This window comes from Aphis gossypii, chromosome 2, assembly GCF_020184175.1.
Source record: "Aphis gossypii isolate Hap1 chromosome 2, ASM2018417v2, whole genome shotgun sequence".
Lineage (NCBI taxonomy): Eukaryota > Metazoa > Arthropoda > Insecta > Hemiptera > Aphididae > Aphis > Aphis gossypii.
Window position 1 is genome coordinate 22,934,246 of NC_065531.1, and position 17,327 is coordinate 22,951,572.

General features: G+C 29.4%; 1 protein-coding gene across 1 annotated transcript in view; it reads right to left on the minus strand.

Moving 5' to 3' along the window:
* The window catches only part of LOC114126135 (brain tumor protein), a 65,429-nt gene extending 48,341 nt beyond the window's left edge, over positions 1-17,088 (minus strand). The window contains exon 1 of the mRNA XM_027990019.2: positions 16,937-17,088. The gene's annotated coding sequence lies outside the window, so the exon portion shown is untranslated. The remainder of the gene's footprint in view (positions 1-16,936) is intronic.
* Between the last annotated feature and the right edge of the window lie 239 nt (positions 17,089-17,327).

The following is a 17,327-nucleotide window of genomic DNA, read 5'->3' on the forward strand; positions in this document are numbered from 1 at the left end:
TTTGTTTTTTATTTTCGAATAAACATGATGGTAGACTATACCGTAGAAATAGAATTATCTTTACAACTGCTTGGGCCCGATAAATAAATTGTGCGCTTGTATAATGTATATATTATGATAATAACCTTCGAATTAGTCATTAGGCTCGTATTAAATGTTGTTTATTGAGTAAAAAAGACGGCAGGTGGTCACTAAAAATCATTAGCAGCGACAAATGACTAATGAAAATGTCTATGTTGATATTGACGATGTGCTCCAGGCTTGTTAATACTTCTTTAACAAGTTTACGAATACAATTATTTATTTATTACACGCATCTGAATGTTTTCGAAATAGTATTTACATATAACACTCGTGTAGGTACAATGGAGAAAACGTAGAATTAAATAATTTATAAATATTAATGAATAAGTGTCATCAATTCAACTACATATAATCTTAAAGCAATAAACTCGAGTAATATGATTGTTATAAATACTTTTTATACATAGATATATTATATTATTCGCGTTAATATAGCCATCAAAGATGGGAAAAATTTATAGCTTTGTTTGGCAGTTTTAAAGTAGGTTTAGGTGAGTTACATATATCATACACGTGGGGTCAACTCGTTATATTATTTTGAGATCAGAATTTAGAATACCTGATTAAATAACTAATAAATTAAACCTTATTAGTGGTCGGGAAATTTAACAGAAAAGGTACACAACAAAGGCAATAATGGAGTGAACACAGCGTTACTTTATCTAAATGTCGGGTCATTTGTTTCCAATTTCTGATAGTGAGCTATTGACAAATTACCATCGTCAGAGATAAACGCACTCGTTATTCGAGTATACAGACAGCTATATTATGATAAAATAATGCGTGTTATATTATTTTCGTGCCGGTAATTTCGTTTACCCGTAGCACTTCTACTAGTATAAATATTATTCTTGTGTTTCGAGAAAAAAAAAAACGAGAAATCGATGAAGAATCGACTCGATATTGTGTAATTATATTTTAAAAACATAAAAATCGATCGTATATACTGTCTACTACGCCACTCGGTTAGTATAATATATTATGTACTACCTATATAGTATTATATTATTTGTAAATAATAACATATAATATAATAGCCATGCGTTGACGCGTGTGAACATCCAATTTCGTGCGTTATTTTTTCCAAGGTTAACCATAGGACGGTCGAGTTAATTTCATGTAGAAAACCCGTAAAATCAGAAATCAAGATAATCGTATCGGGTTCTAACCGGAGCATACTATATAAATATATAATACAATATTATTGATATTACTATTATCATGGCATTCAAGAAATTTGAGTTGGGTATTCAAAAGGTTCTTTTTAAGTTCGCTAAGTTATCAGGTTTTGAATTCTTTTTTCTTCGTCAACGAAATGCTACGAAAGAATAGATGTATTTGAACAATCGCGCAGTTAAAGTTTAGCACAAAAGAGTGCCAAATTCACGAATTCGAGCGAATGGCCCCAAATAATCGCGTTCTTGAGAATATTAAAGTTTGACACATCCCTATATTATTAATAATATTTAATAATAAAGTCTATCATTATGACGACGTCGCGTATGTGTATGTGTGTGTGAGTAAAGAGTTTCCTCGCTATAGGTAGCCCCAGCTATATCGTGTATAGTTGTTACGACCGCATGGTGTTTACCGTTTACGGAAAACTGTCACGTTCGGCGGGTGGTGAAATCGAACTTCGAACGCTCAGCAACCGCACCAAATCGACCGTGCGCCGGACACGTATTTCCGAAAAAAAAAAACGATGGAAAGAAAAAAATAAAATAATAAAAACGACTATACATTTAAAACCTGTCGTGTATATACGCGTTCAATTCCATTAGGCCTTTACCTCGTCATCATCCGCCGCGGCCCACCGGGGACATTATTAATACTATCAACATTATTATACATTATGTACTAGCGTTTTCCACCACCTGTCACACGAGCTCGCGATCCACGTATATAAATTTATGATATAAAATAATACATATATATATATAATATTCGTCGACCACCAAAGCGTGTACATGCCGTTACGTCGCACACGGAAATTACATTTATTATATTATATATACATATATAAACGGAAAGTCCTCAGTCTTGTCGAGTCCGCATTTTAGACCGTCGTCGTGGTATTTTTCTTTTTGACAGTTACGTGTTTATTGTCTGTGGTGGAAAAGCTCACGACGACGATGGGAAACTCAACGAATACTACGACGTTACATTAAATTAATTATTCTGTTTATCGATTTTTACTAACGAGTTAGGTATAATATACGTAAATTAACTATAATAGAAATAATTTTTTTCATACAGTCGTTTGAGGAAATTATAAGACGGGTCGATCGCGTTCAGAGTAGATAGTTAGCTTATTTTCAAACGTAGACAACTTTAATGAAATATAAAGATAATCTTATCGCAGCGGTCATAAACCTATTTAGTATTGTACGTTTTGCTGTAAATTAAACTTCAACAATTCAAACGTCGACGGTGGAGAACAAAGGGGAGAAAGGTGGGATTTCGATAGGTATGTCTTCAAAATACTGCTGGATTGATAATTATAACTCGTGACATTATTACGAAATTACTCGATCTACATAATAAATAAAAATTTACAAATCATTTTCAACACGAACGAATGCTGTCGACGCTGTCGTCGTTTGGGAAATGTGAATTAAATCGTTTCTGAACACGAAATGATGATTATAAAATGAATATCGGCCAGTGTATATACGCACATCCGATTGTGGGAAGTCGAATTCAAGTCGATGAACTGTATTTATTAGTGTATATGCGTAATAATTTCCGTACTTATTTATTATATTAAATTTTATGTGCGCGCGAGCGCGAACGAATTTGTCAACAGGCAATAAATAACAACACTCGTGAAACTCTTTCGCTCAATTTATATCGATTATATTATCATAGACATTGTAAATCGCGTATTAAAAATCGATTTCAAATTATTGACGATGGATCGAGTGATTTGCTAAATAATATAATTAATTGGTTTTACGCGTGTACTGCTCGCACAGCACGTAACCTTCGCGGCGTGCGATTCATACCTTTGTAGATACATGTAAAATAATATGTAATAAAAATTTAAGTTTTGTAAATTGATTACCACATTTTTCCAGACGTCTCGGCGTCGGACCTGGTGAGACCGCGTGCACAGTCACACGCTATATACATCGTAGAGGTCATCATTAATTTATCAAAATATAAATTAAACGTTACGTAATTTTTTTTTTTTATTATTTAGCTTCTACCGATCGATAATAATATGCCGGATGTCCGGACAACATTGATTATGGTCGATTTCAGCAGACTAACCATAGTAACATAGTTATTTTATAACTATCATCGTATATTATGCACACTTCAACTACCTAAAAAAATGCTTGTAAAAACCTAAAAGCTTGTAGTTTTGAAATTAATTTATTGTGGTCTGGTTTGCCTTTGGTGCCGACCGCTGGGAGAGATTGCACGCAATTAAATTTGTTGAGTTTAGAACGCAGTCGCGATAAACAAATAAACAATATAATAGGTACGTATACTTTTGGACTAGATATTGTCTTTTATTTCACCACTTTCACAAGTCCTAGTCCGAGCTGTACGACGACGACGATGACGACAACAACAATAATATAATATAAATAATAACAGCGATGTTTCGATGTATATATATAAATATATCATATTGGTGATTCATCAAGCACACTTTTCCTTATTATTTTTTTTTCATTTAATTATTAATTAATTTAAATTCTGATTTTGGAAATTTTAAATATGTATACTTAAAGACTAATATAAAAAGGGTTTTCTGTTTGAAAAATCAAAGTAAGTATCTATACGAGACACTCCTTGAATAGTACAATAAAATATCTTAATTATTCGAATTAATAATTCTATAATTTATAATAAGGATATATTTTAAAAATTTCAAAAATCATATTTTAAACAACTGTATTGTTATTGTTGAAGAAAAAAAGAGGGACTATGGACTATGCTGGTATAACACTCTGTATACGTATTATGCTGTGCATTAAAGTATATTATAATATTATACTATTAGGTTTTAATTATGTTTATTATATGGTTAGAAAATATAATGGTTAGTAAAATTCGGGCGAACTTGGAATAATTATTATTGACAGAATTGATTTAACATTGACATTGAACAAATCAAATTAGTCTTGGATCTAACCGAGCCACGGTCTTCGAACCTTGAATGAGTACAAGGACCCCTCTTGGCGACTTAATTTTCGCATACAACAAGTTTTTTCCCGTAATAGCTTTGTGTAATGTGTGTATATTGCGAATACTACATAAGATTCATAGTTCATATTATATTCAGTTTCATTTGCGCCAAAAACAAGGACGTATTATAAATTCATTATTTTACCCCTCCTCTAGATTTTTTTTTTTTATAAATAATATTTATAAAATTGCAGAAATATTTTATCTTAAAATATGGTTCATGTCGAGGTTACTGTATCTACTAAAATACTGAATAAAAAGTACCACCGCCTCAGTATGACTGTTGTCTATTACATAAAACCAAAACTATATTTAGTTATTTTTTTAAATCCAGTCTGTTGAGTAAATATCCGCCTTCCCCCATCAATCGTTTGTCACTCGTTATTCATGTGGTCTGGAACTTGGATAAAATACTTTATATAAAGTTGTTACGTACAGCAAATAGTTATAGTCAAATTTACGTTAGGTACCTATATTTCCGCAAAATACAAGATTGCGAATTGTTTTCAAGGAAAACTAAAATTATTAAATCTATTCTAACTATACTTATATTATTATAAGTTATACTATTAAAATATAATTTAAATTTAAAAAGACGATGAGTTAAATAAAAGCTATGAACTTAGAATATCAAACATTTTTATTTTATTTTATTAAACTAGTATTTAGATAATCATTTGATGATTCGATTATCAACAATTCTGCAACGAGTACATAAAGAATTCATTTAATCCAAAAAAAATAAACCAAATAGACTAGTAATTAAGATATTACATACTTATCGGTTACTAAACCTAATCTAGATAAATTTGAGCTTAATGTGATTAAATATTTTTTATATTAGAAATGTAAAACTACCGTATAAATTATGGAAAATATCAATAAGAAGTACTTTAAAACTTGCATTATGTGATTTGAAAATGATAATGATTAATTGGACTCAAATTTATCAAATTTATAAAAATTGTAAATGTTATTTTTTTTTATATATTATATAAATCACAATAAAAATATACAAAATATTCACTTTATTTTAATATAACTATTTAAATTGATTACATTTTCTTTTTTGACGTAGTATATTCAAATAAATCCATCAATTACACGCTCACCCAAGGATACAAGTAGTAAATCCCGTGAAATTTACATCAAAGTCGAGTGAAGAGAAACTATAGTGCCTAACACAGGAATCACTCAGCCGATTTTTGTTTTTTTACTAATTGTTCTTATTTATTAGAATCATATTTTTGAAGGTAAAATACAGGAAGATTAATTGATTTATAAGAATCAAGGTATTTTGTGAAAACAATTAACAAGGTTAAAGCTTAGATTTGAAGAAATTGTAAAGGATTTGAAATGATAGGTGAGTAAATGATACTTATTGAAATATAATAACAGAAATATACATATGGTACAACAATATAAAGTCCAACACTATTTTTATAAACTCGATGAATAGATTTATTTTAGAAAATATTTTAATTTTTAAATAATAAATTAGCTATACGTATTTAAATACGTATTATATTATTTATTCTATTTTCATGACATTATGGTGGTTTTAATTTTTTTGGTATTGGTTCTAAGGTCAAAATAGTTTTAAAACCTCAAATTTAAACTACACGATAGTAGAGGCCAATGAGAACATGGCCTTCAATATACCTCAGTAAACGTTTATAAAAAACTAAATAAAATAAAAATTGAGTGATTTTATTACAATGGTTGGATACACGCAATTCATGTGCGACTATAATATGGTTAAAACATGTCTGAAAAGTTTTTATTTAATTTGTGTTCGAGATACCCAATAATTATTATTAGTTCAAATATTAAAAGTAATAGCCAATAGGTAATAAACTATAAATATCAAATACTCAATTGCATTTTAGATGATATTTTACACTCTACAGCATTATTGTGTATATATTTTGTTATTGTATTAGTTATAGTATTGTATTTTTATGCATCAATATGCATTTAAAATAATCATACACTACAAATATTAATGTTAACTTATAGATAGATGTAGGAATATATAATAAAATATTTCAAATATTGTGTAATATTAGGTACAGTAAAACAAGAATAATACCTATGTAAACATAAAATATTATTAATAAATATTAATATATAATTCACAAGTTAATTATTAATTTAAGTATTATGTATATTGTATAATATAATTTAGTTGTATATATAATATATATGTTATTTTTATTTTAAGTAATAATAAATAAAATATAAATATAGAATATCATCATATATTATAGGTGATATAAATACTTAATTAAATATACATTTTTTTATTTAGTATAACATATTATTATTATATCTAATATGAATTGGTTTTACTTATTATGAAATCGTTACATAAGATGTCATTGATGTCAATAATACTTTAAATTTTTTACGTGCTATGAAACTAGTATCTCTACTTACACGTACATCAATTTATTTAGTTAATTGTTTTACAAGTACTTTATAGTATGACTCATCAATCATCATATTTTAAATAAACAATCAACAATCGGTATCCATTATATGGTGTAAATACACGAGTGTAGTACTTGTCAAAATATACGCAATTTATTTGAAACACAATCTTTCTCATGCTTTATTATAATCAAGGTATGCTTTCTCGATATAAATAGACAGTAATACTATTAATAGTATACCTACATAGAAATTAGTATTACAATGATTTTATAATATAATATTTGTATTCTTTAACAAACTAGGAATATTGAGTATGGATTTAAATTTTATATTCTAATATTGATTATTGACTATTATATACTGAATACAAAATATACCTATCTATACTAATATACATTTTTATATTTCAAACTATCAAATATCAACAAGAAATATTATACTTTTCTGTTTAACGGGTTTGGGTAAATAATTATTAAATAGAATTATTTGAAGTATACATCCGTTCAGTAAAATACGAATAAATTATAGGCATCTTAAACTTATATGTATATAGCACAATATAGACTACAATCCACGAGAGTATAATATTATGTATATACAATATTATTATTATATCGTTATCATTAAAGTATAATTTCTAATCCAGTGGAAATGATATTATATAATTATAATTTCTTGGTACATTATGTATGGACTAAATTATGAGAATATTAAGTAGTATAAGTAACCGTTTAAATTAAAAAATGTGAATCAATTTTAAAAGTAAACATTGCAGTTTTTATTATAAATCTAAGATATATTTGTGTTAAATCACCCGAAGAGAGAAAGTTATTTAAAGAGGAATTCATTTTTTTCTATTTATCCTACTGCTTAAAGGATCAAAACATTTTGTTGAAAAGCTGTGTATTTCTTATATATTGTATATGTACGTACACGACTGTGGCATCGAACGGATTTTGATTGAATTTTTATCCACGACGTATCTAGCATATCAATTGGACCTTTAGAAATGTTACGTTTTCCCTGAAAATTCTATCATTTATTGTATATATTAGATAACAGGTGTATCTATGGATGACTTGGTTAAATTTTTTTTTACAAATAAAGAAACTTGTTTTTTTCCTTTCTCGAAAAATGCCAACGACTAATATAACTATAAATGTATTTACATGACTGCATGTCTGTACATACATTATTTATAAGTATACATACTAAACAATTTAATTTTGAAAACCCATAAAAAATAACTACCCAAAATCAAAATGAGTATTATTTATTCAAGCTTAGATATTCTAGTAAAATAAATAACAAATAATCCTGCAAAGAATATATTGAATATAAAAGTATTAAGTATACGTATCGAAAGTTAAAGTTTTTATAGTATTTATAATACAAATAATATATCATAATAATATGTCTTAGAATAAATACATAAAATACGAATTTAATATATTATTTAAACGTATAGTACTATAAATATAGATCAAATTAGAAGTCACATATATAATTTATTTAGTAGGTTATTTTATAAAGTGAATTGTGTTAAAGTTTTATCCTTTTTTGATGTTAATTTATTTTTAAATTTTCTTTAGTTAGGCTAATTAACTAGAATGTCGTCATGTAGAAAATATTATTGGTTGTTTGTATTTAATCAGAGGGGATCCGGGATATTGATTATTTATTTATTACCTATTTGCTATTATTGATTATTTTTATGCCGCCCTCAGAAAAAAACTAAATTATTACAGTCTACGAAAGACAGACATTATTATACGAAAAACCAAGGTAGCTAATGACCAATTACTACAATTTATACAAAATATTATACAGTATAAAATACATAATTATTAATTTATATTATTATAACACTACCGAGTTGACACGCACAAACAGGTTTTTACTAGGTATATTATAATAGTAGTATACTATAAGACCTAGAACAAATTAGCTGACGACGTATACCTATAATCTATATTTATTTCAGTGTTTATTATGACAGGAAGGGGTGAGTAGGTACTAATTAATGTGAGTGGTATTAAATGTCTTGTAACGAGAAAAATTTAGTTGCCTGAAATAAATTATACATACATTTTTTTTTTTTTAATGTCAGTTTATATTTTAACACAATGCTTCATTGGTAATGCCTAAAATTATCATAGTATACAGTTCTCGCACGCAAGTGTAATTGGTGATGGTCGATGGTCGGATGGAGAAAGTGGGTGAACTGAAAAACGACGTCCTGTCAAGAGAAGGCACCCCTTACATAATATACGATAAATCTAGCAGCCGAAATCAAGTATAAAATAAGCTCTGCTCGCATACTGTCTTAGTTTTATTTTGGGGCGATTGGGTAGATTATATATATTATTTGAGCGTTAAAATGTCTGCCGTCCTGGGGCTATAAAATCCTAGTTGTGTTACTGGGGTCTGGGAGGAACCTATATATAAGTGTACAGTATAAATAGATATTGTATAGGACGTATTTTACGAAGAGGGTTTAACAAAATACGGTTTCTACCATGCCGTATTGCGGGTTTACGTGAAATAGGACATTCTGTCAATGAGTTTTTAAGAAAACCGACAGTAAATATTTTAAAATAAGCTTGAGAACAATTAAGATTGATATATTAGTATATGATTTTCCTATTAAAAAATATCAAAATAAATACGTGAGTATAAAAAAAAAATGTAAGCACTTTTATAAATTAACAGATCGACTTATTTCGTAGATCTATAGGTATGTATTTTTTAACCTTAAACAACCATAAACATTATAAATCATTACAATGTAAAATTATGTATCAACAAATACATTATATGATATCGATATGTATTGTACCTAAAGTTACTACGACTTGTCAGTTTATAGGTACTAGGCTAATGGAAATAAAACACGATAATGGTACCTAAGTATATGGTATGGCAAACCGAAAACTATTATAATTCATCACCCGCAAGAAGACGTGTTAGTTGAAATAGAGATGAGTCGATTCCAGTTAATAAATCTTTTCTCGCGTTAATTCATCATTTTAAAATACACAAACAAGACGCAAGTCGTCAACCACTATTATATCACCACGATACATTAAAAACGGACGAAATGTATAAAGTGGTTCGAATCCACGAAAACATCGTCGACTATTATGCAAGTACAACACAGTTGTTCTCCTAAACGGTTTGGCGATATAAACGACTCGTCGTATAGTATACTGCTGCTGTTGCAGGACGTCGACTTGTGACTTGGGCGTTCATTCGCGGACACGTTGATAATATATACTATAATGATTATTGTACTATGTGTACGATTTAGTGCGTCTCTCGTCATTCCGTTTCAGCGAGGTCTTGCAGGTCGACATCTCTTGCACGATATTAGCAGTCACCTCTATCGCGGAGGACTTGCACCGATCCTGCAGGGAAAAGTTTCGCCGATGCAGCCTTACGCTCGCGTGGGGCGGTGAAAAACCTGTGCCACCACCGTTGTGCATTGTCTGCAGTCGAGTCAAAGACTTTACGTAGATATGTGTGTGTGTGTGTGTGTGTGTGTGCGTGTGCGAGTGTATTATAATGAGATCTCACCGTCACGACCGTGAGAGAGCTCAGGTTGATTTATCGTGAGCAGCCAATCCAATTATTATACAGCGGCGGCGGCCGAAGGTGCTGTGTGTGAGTGAGAGCGCTCGCGCCGCGCGCGCGCGCGCAAGGCAACAAGGTCACCCACCTCCGCCGCCACAGCCACCGCCGCACGACAAAACCCGGTCAACGCCGCCACCGCCGCCGCCACCGCCGCCGCCGCCGCTCGCGAGTTTATATTATTTTCTTCTTCTTCTTTTTCTCCTCTTCCTCGTCTCCGTCGTTCTCCTACTTCACCTTCATCTCATCGTCGTCGTCGTCGTCCGTCTCCTTCATCTCCGCGCGAGTTGACCCCACGCCATCGGCCGCCGCCGGTGCAGCAGCAGTCTCTTGGACATTTGCACCGCGCGCGCCTGCGACCGGCGGCGGCGGTGTCGGCCGACTGCAGAGTTGGATGACCAGCGGCAAGTTGAAAAAAAAATAAATAAATAAGTAACAAAAAGAACGCCATGTGTGCACGTCTCTGGCGATGTACGTAACATTACGCGTATTATTTATATATATAATGATAATAATATGTACGATAATAAAAACGCACGCGAGATGTGCAACGGCCGCGTAAACAAGACCACTGCCGCCAAGGTCGTCTCTCTTTGTATATATTGTGTATACGCGCGCGCCATCGTCCCACACACGCGCACACGCTTTTTTACGTTCGATACATTGCGCGAGCGGTGGTGCATATTGTACACATTACGATATTATGCTACTCGCGAGTCCCGCCGCCGAATCGTAATCGGTATGGGTTTATGAAAGTCGCGTCCGGACAATATATTATATTGTTGTTACCACAGACATATAGGCGTAAACTTGGGGGAGAGGGGAAACTTCCCTCGTTGATATTTTGTAAAATGTATTTATTGGGTAATTTCGTCTCTAAGTAACTTTAAGTAGATGTACCTATCGACGTAAAATTAAGTTTGCTCCCCCCCCCCATAAAAATTGCCCAAGTTACACCCATGATCATGGACCTACGTTTACTTTTTACTATATATCCGTAAATGATATACGTATAGGTGGGTGACCTGCACCGCCGACTTGTGATCGTGACACTTGTATTGATTCAGACAAGTTGTCAATTTTCGTATAGTTATAGATCCCTCGGATAATAGATTAAAATAAACAATTTACATTATTTTATTTTATTTCTATTACGCTATCGCGTACAAATTAATTATACAATATTATAATTACAATTTAAAGCTTAGAGTACTATTTCGAGTGTTAAAATGATTGTTTTTTCTTATTTTTTTATCAAAAATTCGTAAATCCGTTTTCTACTTAGTGTACAGCAGTATATAATACAGTTCCCTTCTTGTCGTGGGTTCGTGTGTTCGTTACCGATTCACCTAGCAGGTCATGTAATATTGTAATAGTACTATAGCAATGTCGTATACACAGACATCAGACATGTCCAATGAGAGGGGAGTTGTTTTAAAATATATATATATATTATATTTTATGAAATGATTTAACTTTTTTTAAATCAGCTTATTTGCCAGGAACTTTCGTAGAATAATTTATAAGTAATAAAAAAACATACATATATCTTATGCATCTATTCAAAACCACCATTAAAGCATTTTTAAGATTTTATACAAAGAAAAAAAATCCAAGGTACGCTATTGTGTAAACCACTCTGGTATATATTATCACATGTAATTCGATATGATATTTTAGAAATACCATTTCTATACTCCCGACCGCTTGCATTACACCCTTGTTATCTATTATTATTTATATATTTTGTGGAGAATATAATGTGTACAAAATTCTGACTGGGCTAGTCAAATTATACCCAATAGGTGCAGGAAAATGTTTAGAGTTTTTGTATTTTCCGGGTCAATCGACGATGATTAGTAATCGTTTCTCGATGCGATTAAAAAAGTACTTGTGAGTCATGAGAGATTTCGTGTGATAAAAAATGATGTAATTAAAAACAATTATTATTCTATTATATTGACGTTATTATAATAATTATTGCAAACAAATCATTAAATTGAAAATAATATAATGTATATTTCTTAAAAAAAAAGATAATGATTTGAATACGAATATTAATGATTTTCATATATTTCATAAAACGTACAACTTTTCTAGATTCGGTCAATAAAGTGTAATAAAAAATAAAAAAATTATACACACAAGTACATTTTTAACTGGGTTATCATGGCCCAATAAATAATTGTGTTGTAAATAAATTTGTTATATGAAAAATGAAAAGAAAAAAATCTACTCTATGTAAAAGTTATAATAATCTAACACATTAAATGACGAAACTAAAAAGATCATTTGAAGTTTGAATATGGCAAATGTTTTGCAATCAGTGTTTGCTGCAGTATATTATTTTGACATAATTATCTTTTAACGTTCTTAAGTAAATTCTTGTTAAACATGGTATTCATTAAATTTATACTAAATACAATATACCTAAATTAAATCACATCATATCTATATAATCTTACAGGATATAAACAATTCGTTTTAAAGTTTTTTTATAAAGTTAAACACTGATTATTTTTTAATTAATTTTATGTGAATTTAAATTCAGATAATGAGATTTAAAATAATTTTTCTTATTATCGAATACATTTTATTTAAATTTTTTTTAAATAATAACAAAAATATGTTCTTAAAGCACATAGATAATACAAGTAACTTAATTGTGCTTATTTTTATGTTATTTATCTTTGGGTTATATAAGATAACAAACATTTTTTAAATTTAATTTAAACAAAAGACATGGTTTGTTTTGTTTAAAATTGTTTATCATGCTGTTTTTTTAACAATTGAATTTAACAAATATTAGCTATCAACGAGGTAACGTAAAAAAAATATTTATATTATGTTTAAGACAAATATTAAATCGAAAATTAGGTAAGACTGGTATGAGTATGTCAAGATCTTCTAAAACGAAATACACATATACCTGGCGTACAGGCAGAAGTGGTTTTTAGTAAATACTTATGTCATGACTTATGCAAATAACTAATAAGTGAATGCGGTTGTCGTCGGAGCAAATAGTATTAATAAACCATGTTTTTATCATACAAAATTTCGTTTTAAATGTGTTTTAAAATACATTTAAAATATACCTAACGAATTAGAATAGCGTTGTTAAATTACTTTGATGAGCACAATAAATGTATCCTACATTATTTTAATTTCAAATAATTGGGTGGACATACCTACAAAGTAATTACCGTCAGGCGAATCTACTCTAATTATATCATACATAATATTTACATAATCTGCGAATTAATTACATTACAATTTACAATATATTATGTTGATTTAAAAAACTTATTGTTCACAAGAGTATAATGTCTTTAGGTAAATGCATATACAATAATATATACATATGAATTTAACCTAACATTTGAAATAATTGTCATTTTTGTTCGGTTTAATTTTATGTTTGATGGAGAAATTCTCTATGGACTCTTATTGATTTTTACTATTTAAATGGAATATTTAATAATATTTATATGCATCATACATGTATTATATATTAGTATATCTTATGAGAGATCTTAAATTCTCAACATACATCTGTACGTACAAGGTGTACAAGTACATAGGTTTAAGGTTAAAATATGAGATGATATATAATTTCTTGAAACATGACAGATGACAAGAATGACAAGGAACTAAAAAATGAACATTGTCATGCAATATAGTATTCTGTGATGATAATTTAAAACTTTTATTAAAATTGTTTGGTTTTAAAAATATGCTTTTATTTTCATAGTTTGTTGTTTATATATACTTATACTTACATAACGTTAAAAATTGAATTGAAATTAAAAATAATTAAGTATAGTGATCTTAAAGGTTTAAAACATAAAGGTGTCACAATCTATGAATTTAAATAGGTACATATTTAGATACGCTTAGAAATAATGATTGTGGTAAACATTTATTTTTTGTAAATTGGTACTTCTTAGATTTTGTTTTATTTAATCAACACATTCATAAAATATATTTATGCCGAGAAAATCAATTAATTATAACGATATGTCAATTTTATTACTACTAAAACAATTAATATTTTACAATCAATTTTATTATGTAACTATACGCCATAAATAGGTGCCAAGTTTGCAGAAATAAGACATAATTATAATCAATAACTTCATCAGGTTTTTGTTTTACTCGCATATTATATAATGTAAAATAAAATGTTAATAAGTGAATTATATTTAAGTAAATATTTGTAATTGTCATACTGTTTGAGGATTATATTTAGTTAAAACTTTAAAGGTTAGATTGCTTTAATATTTTTAACCAATTATATGCGAAATGGCGAAGCCTTTTTTCGGTACTAATTAAATTATATAATAAATTAACAAATATTTTATTTTTTATATTATCTGTACTTTGCAGTCAGTACTCACAACTTTGCGTATTTAAAAACAAAACATTTTTTAAAATTTCATGTATTCATGATTTTATTTTAGTTAAAAAAAAAGTTCTAATTTAATTGTACTTAATGAGATTTTAATTTATAAAAACTTTTTTTTCAATTTTTCAGAATCTTATGATGGTTTTGCTAATAACTTCTATCTTGCTTAACACAGTTTGAATAATATTTATTATAATATACGGTTTATACAGGCTTTTATATTTTAGATAGGATGGTTTAAGAAGGTTACCTATAAATATTTTTAAATAAGATACTATGAAGATGTTTAATTCAGTTTTTTATTTCATTCTTAAATACTGAGCTATGCATATAGACTATGAAGTTCATGAACTCTGGAGTCTGAACAAACTGTTTATTATACATGTAAAATATCAAACATTGATCTGTACCTATATTAAAATAATAAAACGGTATTTTATGCATTCATTGGGAATTTTAACCGTTGAAACGTATAAGAATATATTTTCTTGTAATCCAAAACTATAAAATTTAGTGTATTTGGAGTTATAAAACATTTTAATTCCTTATTAAGATAATACTTACACGAAACACAAATACAAATTGAATATATTTGGTGCACCACTTATTTTGAATATGTAAAGTATAATAGCACCTAACCTTATATAAAATGTATTACTTATATTTGCATATAATACGGTATAGGAAAAAAATACCATAGAAAGAAATATTAAAACGTTACTGCATTGAAATAAACAACGTATTTAATAGAATATAGGTATGTACCTACTCATTTCCGCGTAAAATTTGATTATCAAGTACCTATACATATTATATAAGTATATAAAAAATAAATTATAATAGTATGCTATACTAAAACGTTGGTACATTAAATTTTTTACACTTTTTACACTCTTTGTACCTTATTCTATTGTGTGAATTAATTTTATATAATAATAATATAAGAATGATTCCTTCGATAGAAAAATAGTTAATGTTTTACCGAAAAAAATGTATTTATAATAAACTTGTTCATTATTTGTTTTGTAGAAATATTAATTTGTTTTATAAAATATGAATAAAAAACACACGCGCTTTCAATATTGTTATGATAATGATATGAATTTACGATGATCTTAACATAATTAATACATAATAATATCATGATGTGAATAGGTGTTATCTTTTTTCTTCGTAAAAGAACATCCAAAAAATTAAAATCAAAGATAATTTGTATAAATGGAATACATTTTGAGATCATTGGAATTGAACGGAGTAATGAACCATCTATTTTGTTGATTCATTGTTGACGGTTTTATGGCGATGTGCCGATGCCATAACATAATGAGCGCTATAGTATTATGCACTGATAACGAATGACATGCTATCATATAAATATATAATAAGAAATATAATAATAGTACGACGCATCAGCGTTTGATTTCCTGTATAGTTTTACAAGTACAATTCGTATTAATTTTTATGACCAATCGAATAGTATTAAGTGTTTTCCCAACATTACCGTATACGCGCACGCGCACAATTTCGCATCGGTGATGTTTTTATATAAGTAGGTACTTAACGATATTTCTAATATCTGTCTGTGCGTGGTGTAACGTTGTCCAGAAGCGGATTTGGAGGATTAGGCAGACGGCCGCCGTTGTAAGATTGTACTCAGTCCAAGATCGGGAAGAAGAGAATATTATATATATACAGCGGTACCTAGTACATTTATGTGGTAATAATATCGCAATAGACAACAGTAACGTATTCGTACATTTTTAAAGCGTCGCGAAAATCAAAATAATTGTCAAAATCTGCAATTGTTTCCGAAACCTTTGTTTTTCAAATTTCCATTCGTCACCCGCGCAGTGTTGTCTTTAACGTGCTGTTATCGTTTTACGTTTCATTGGCGTAATCGTTTTAAGCGAAATTGAAATTGGGATAGTTACGAAAAACGATTCAATCGTAGAAAATGTTTCAATATAATAGAACCGTTGCCGTATAAACGGCGTTACGATATTTTTATCCGTTTCAGAGCACCTCTGCAACCTCGCCTAGTCACAAACAACAAGCTGTTCACAACGTGCACTGTTTCGCGTGGTTTCGTATATGGTAATGTATCGTATGGTAATTGTATAATATTATTTTAACAATAACAATTGTATCCGTGACATAATGATTGTATACACACACACTTACCTTTATCGACGACGGACGTGGTGGAAGACAACAATCGACGACGAAACGGAAACGCGAAACGGACGACTGCTGCAGTGTACTTATTATTAGTATTATTATGTTTATATAGATTATTTCATATTATTAAGTAGCAGACGTGTAAATCTGCGATTAAAAAAAAAAAAAAAAACAATGACGCGTAAAAAAAAAACAAAAAAAAAAAATCGAAAATCAGCCAATAAGTTGACAAAATTGGCGCTTGTGCGCACAGGTGTGGGGTAGTATATAGGATAGGTAAATATTAACGAAAACGAGCTAGGGTGGGCTGGAGGGAAAGGGGACGAGGAGGGAAAAACGGACGAAAATACCGCTGCAGAGTGATACGATTAATAAAACAGCCGGCGGCGGCACA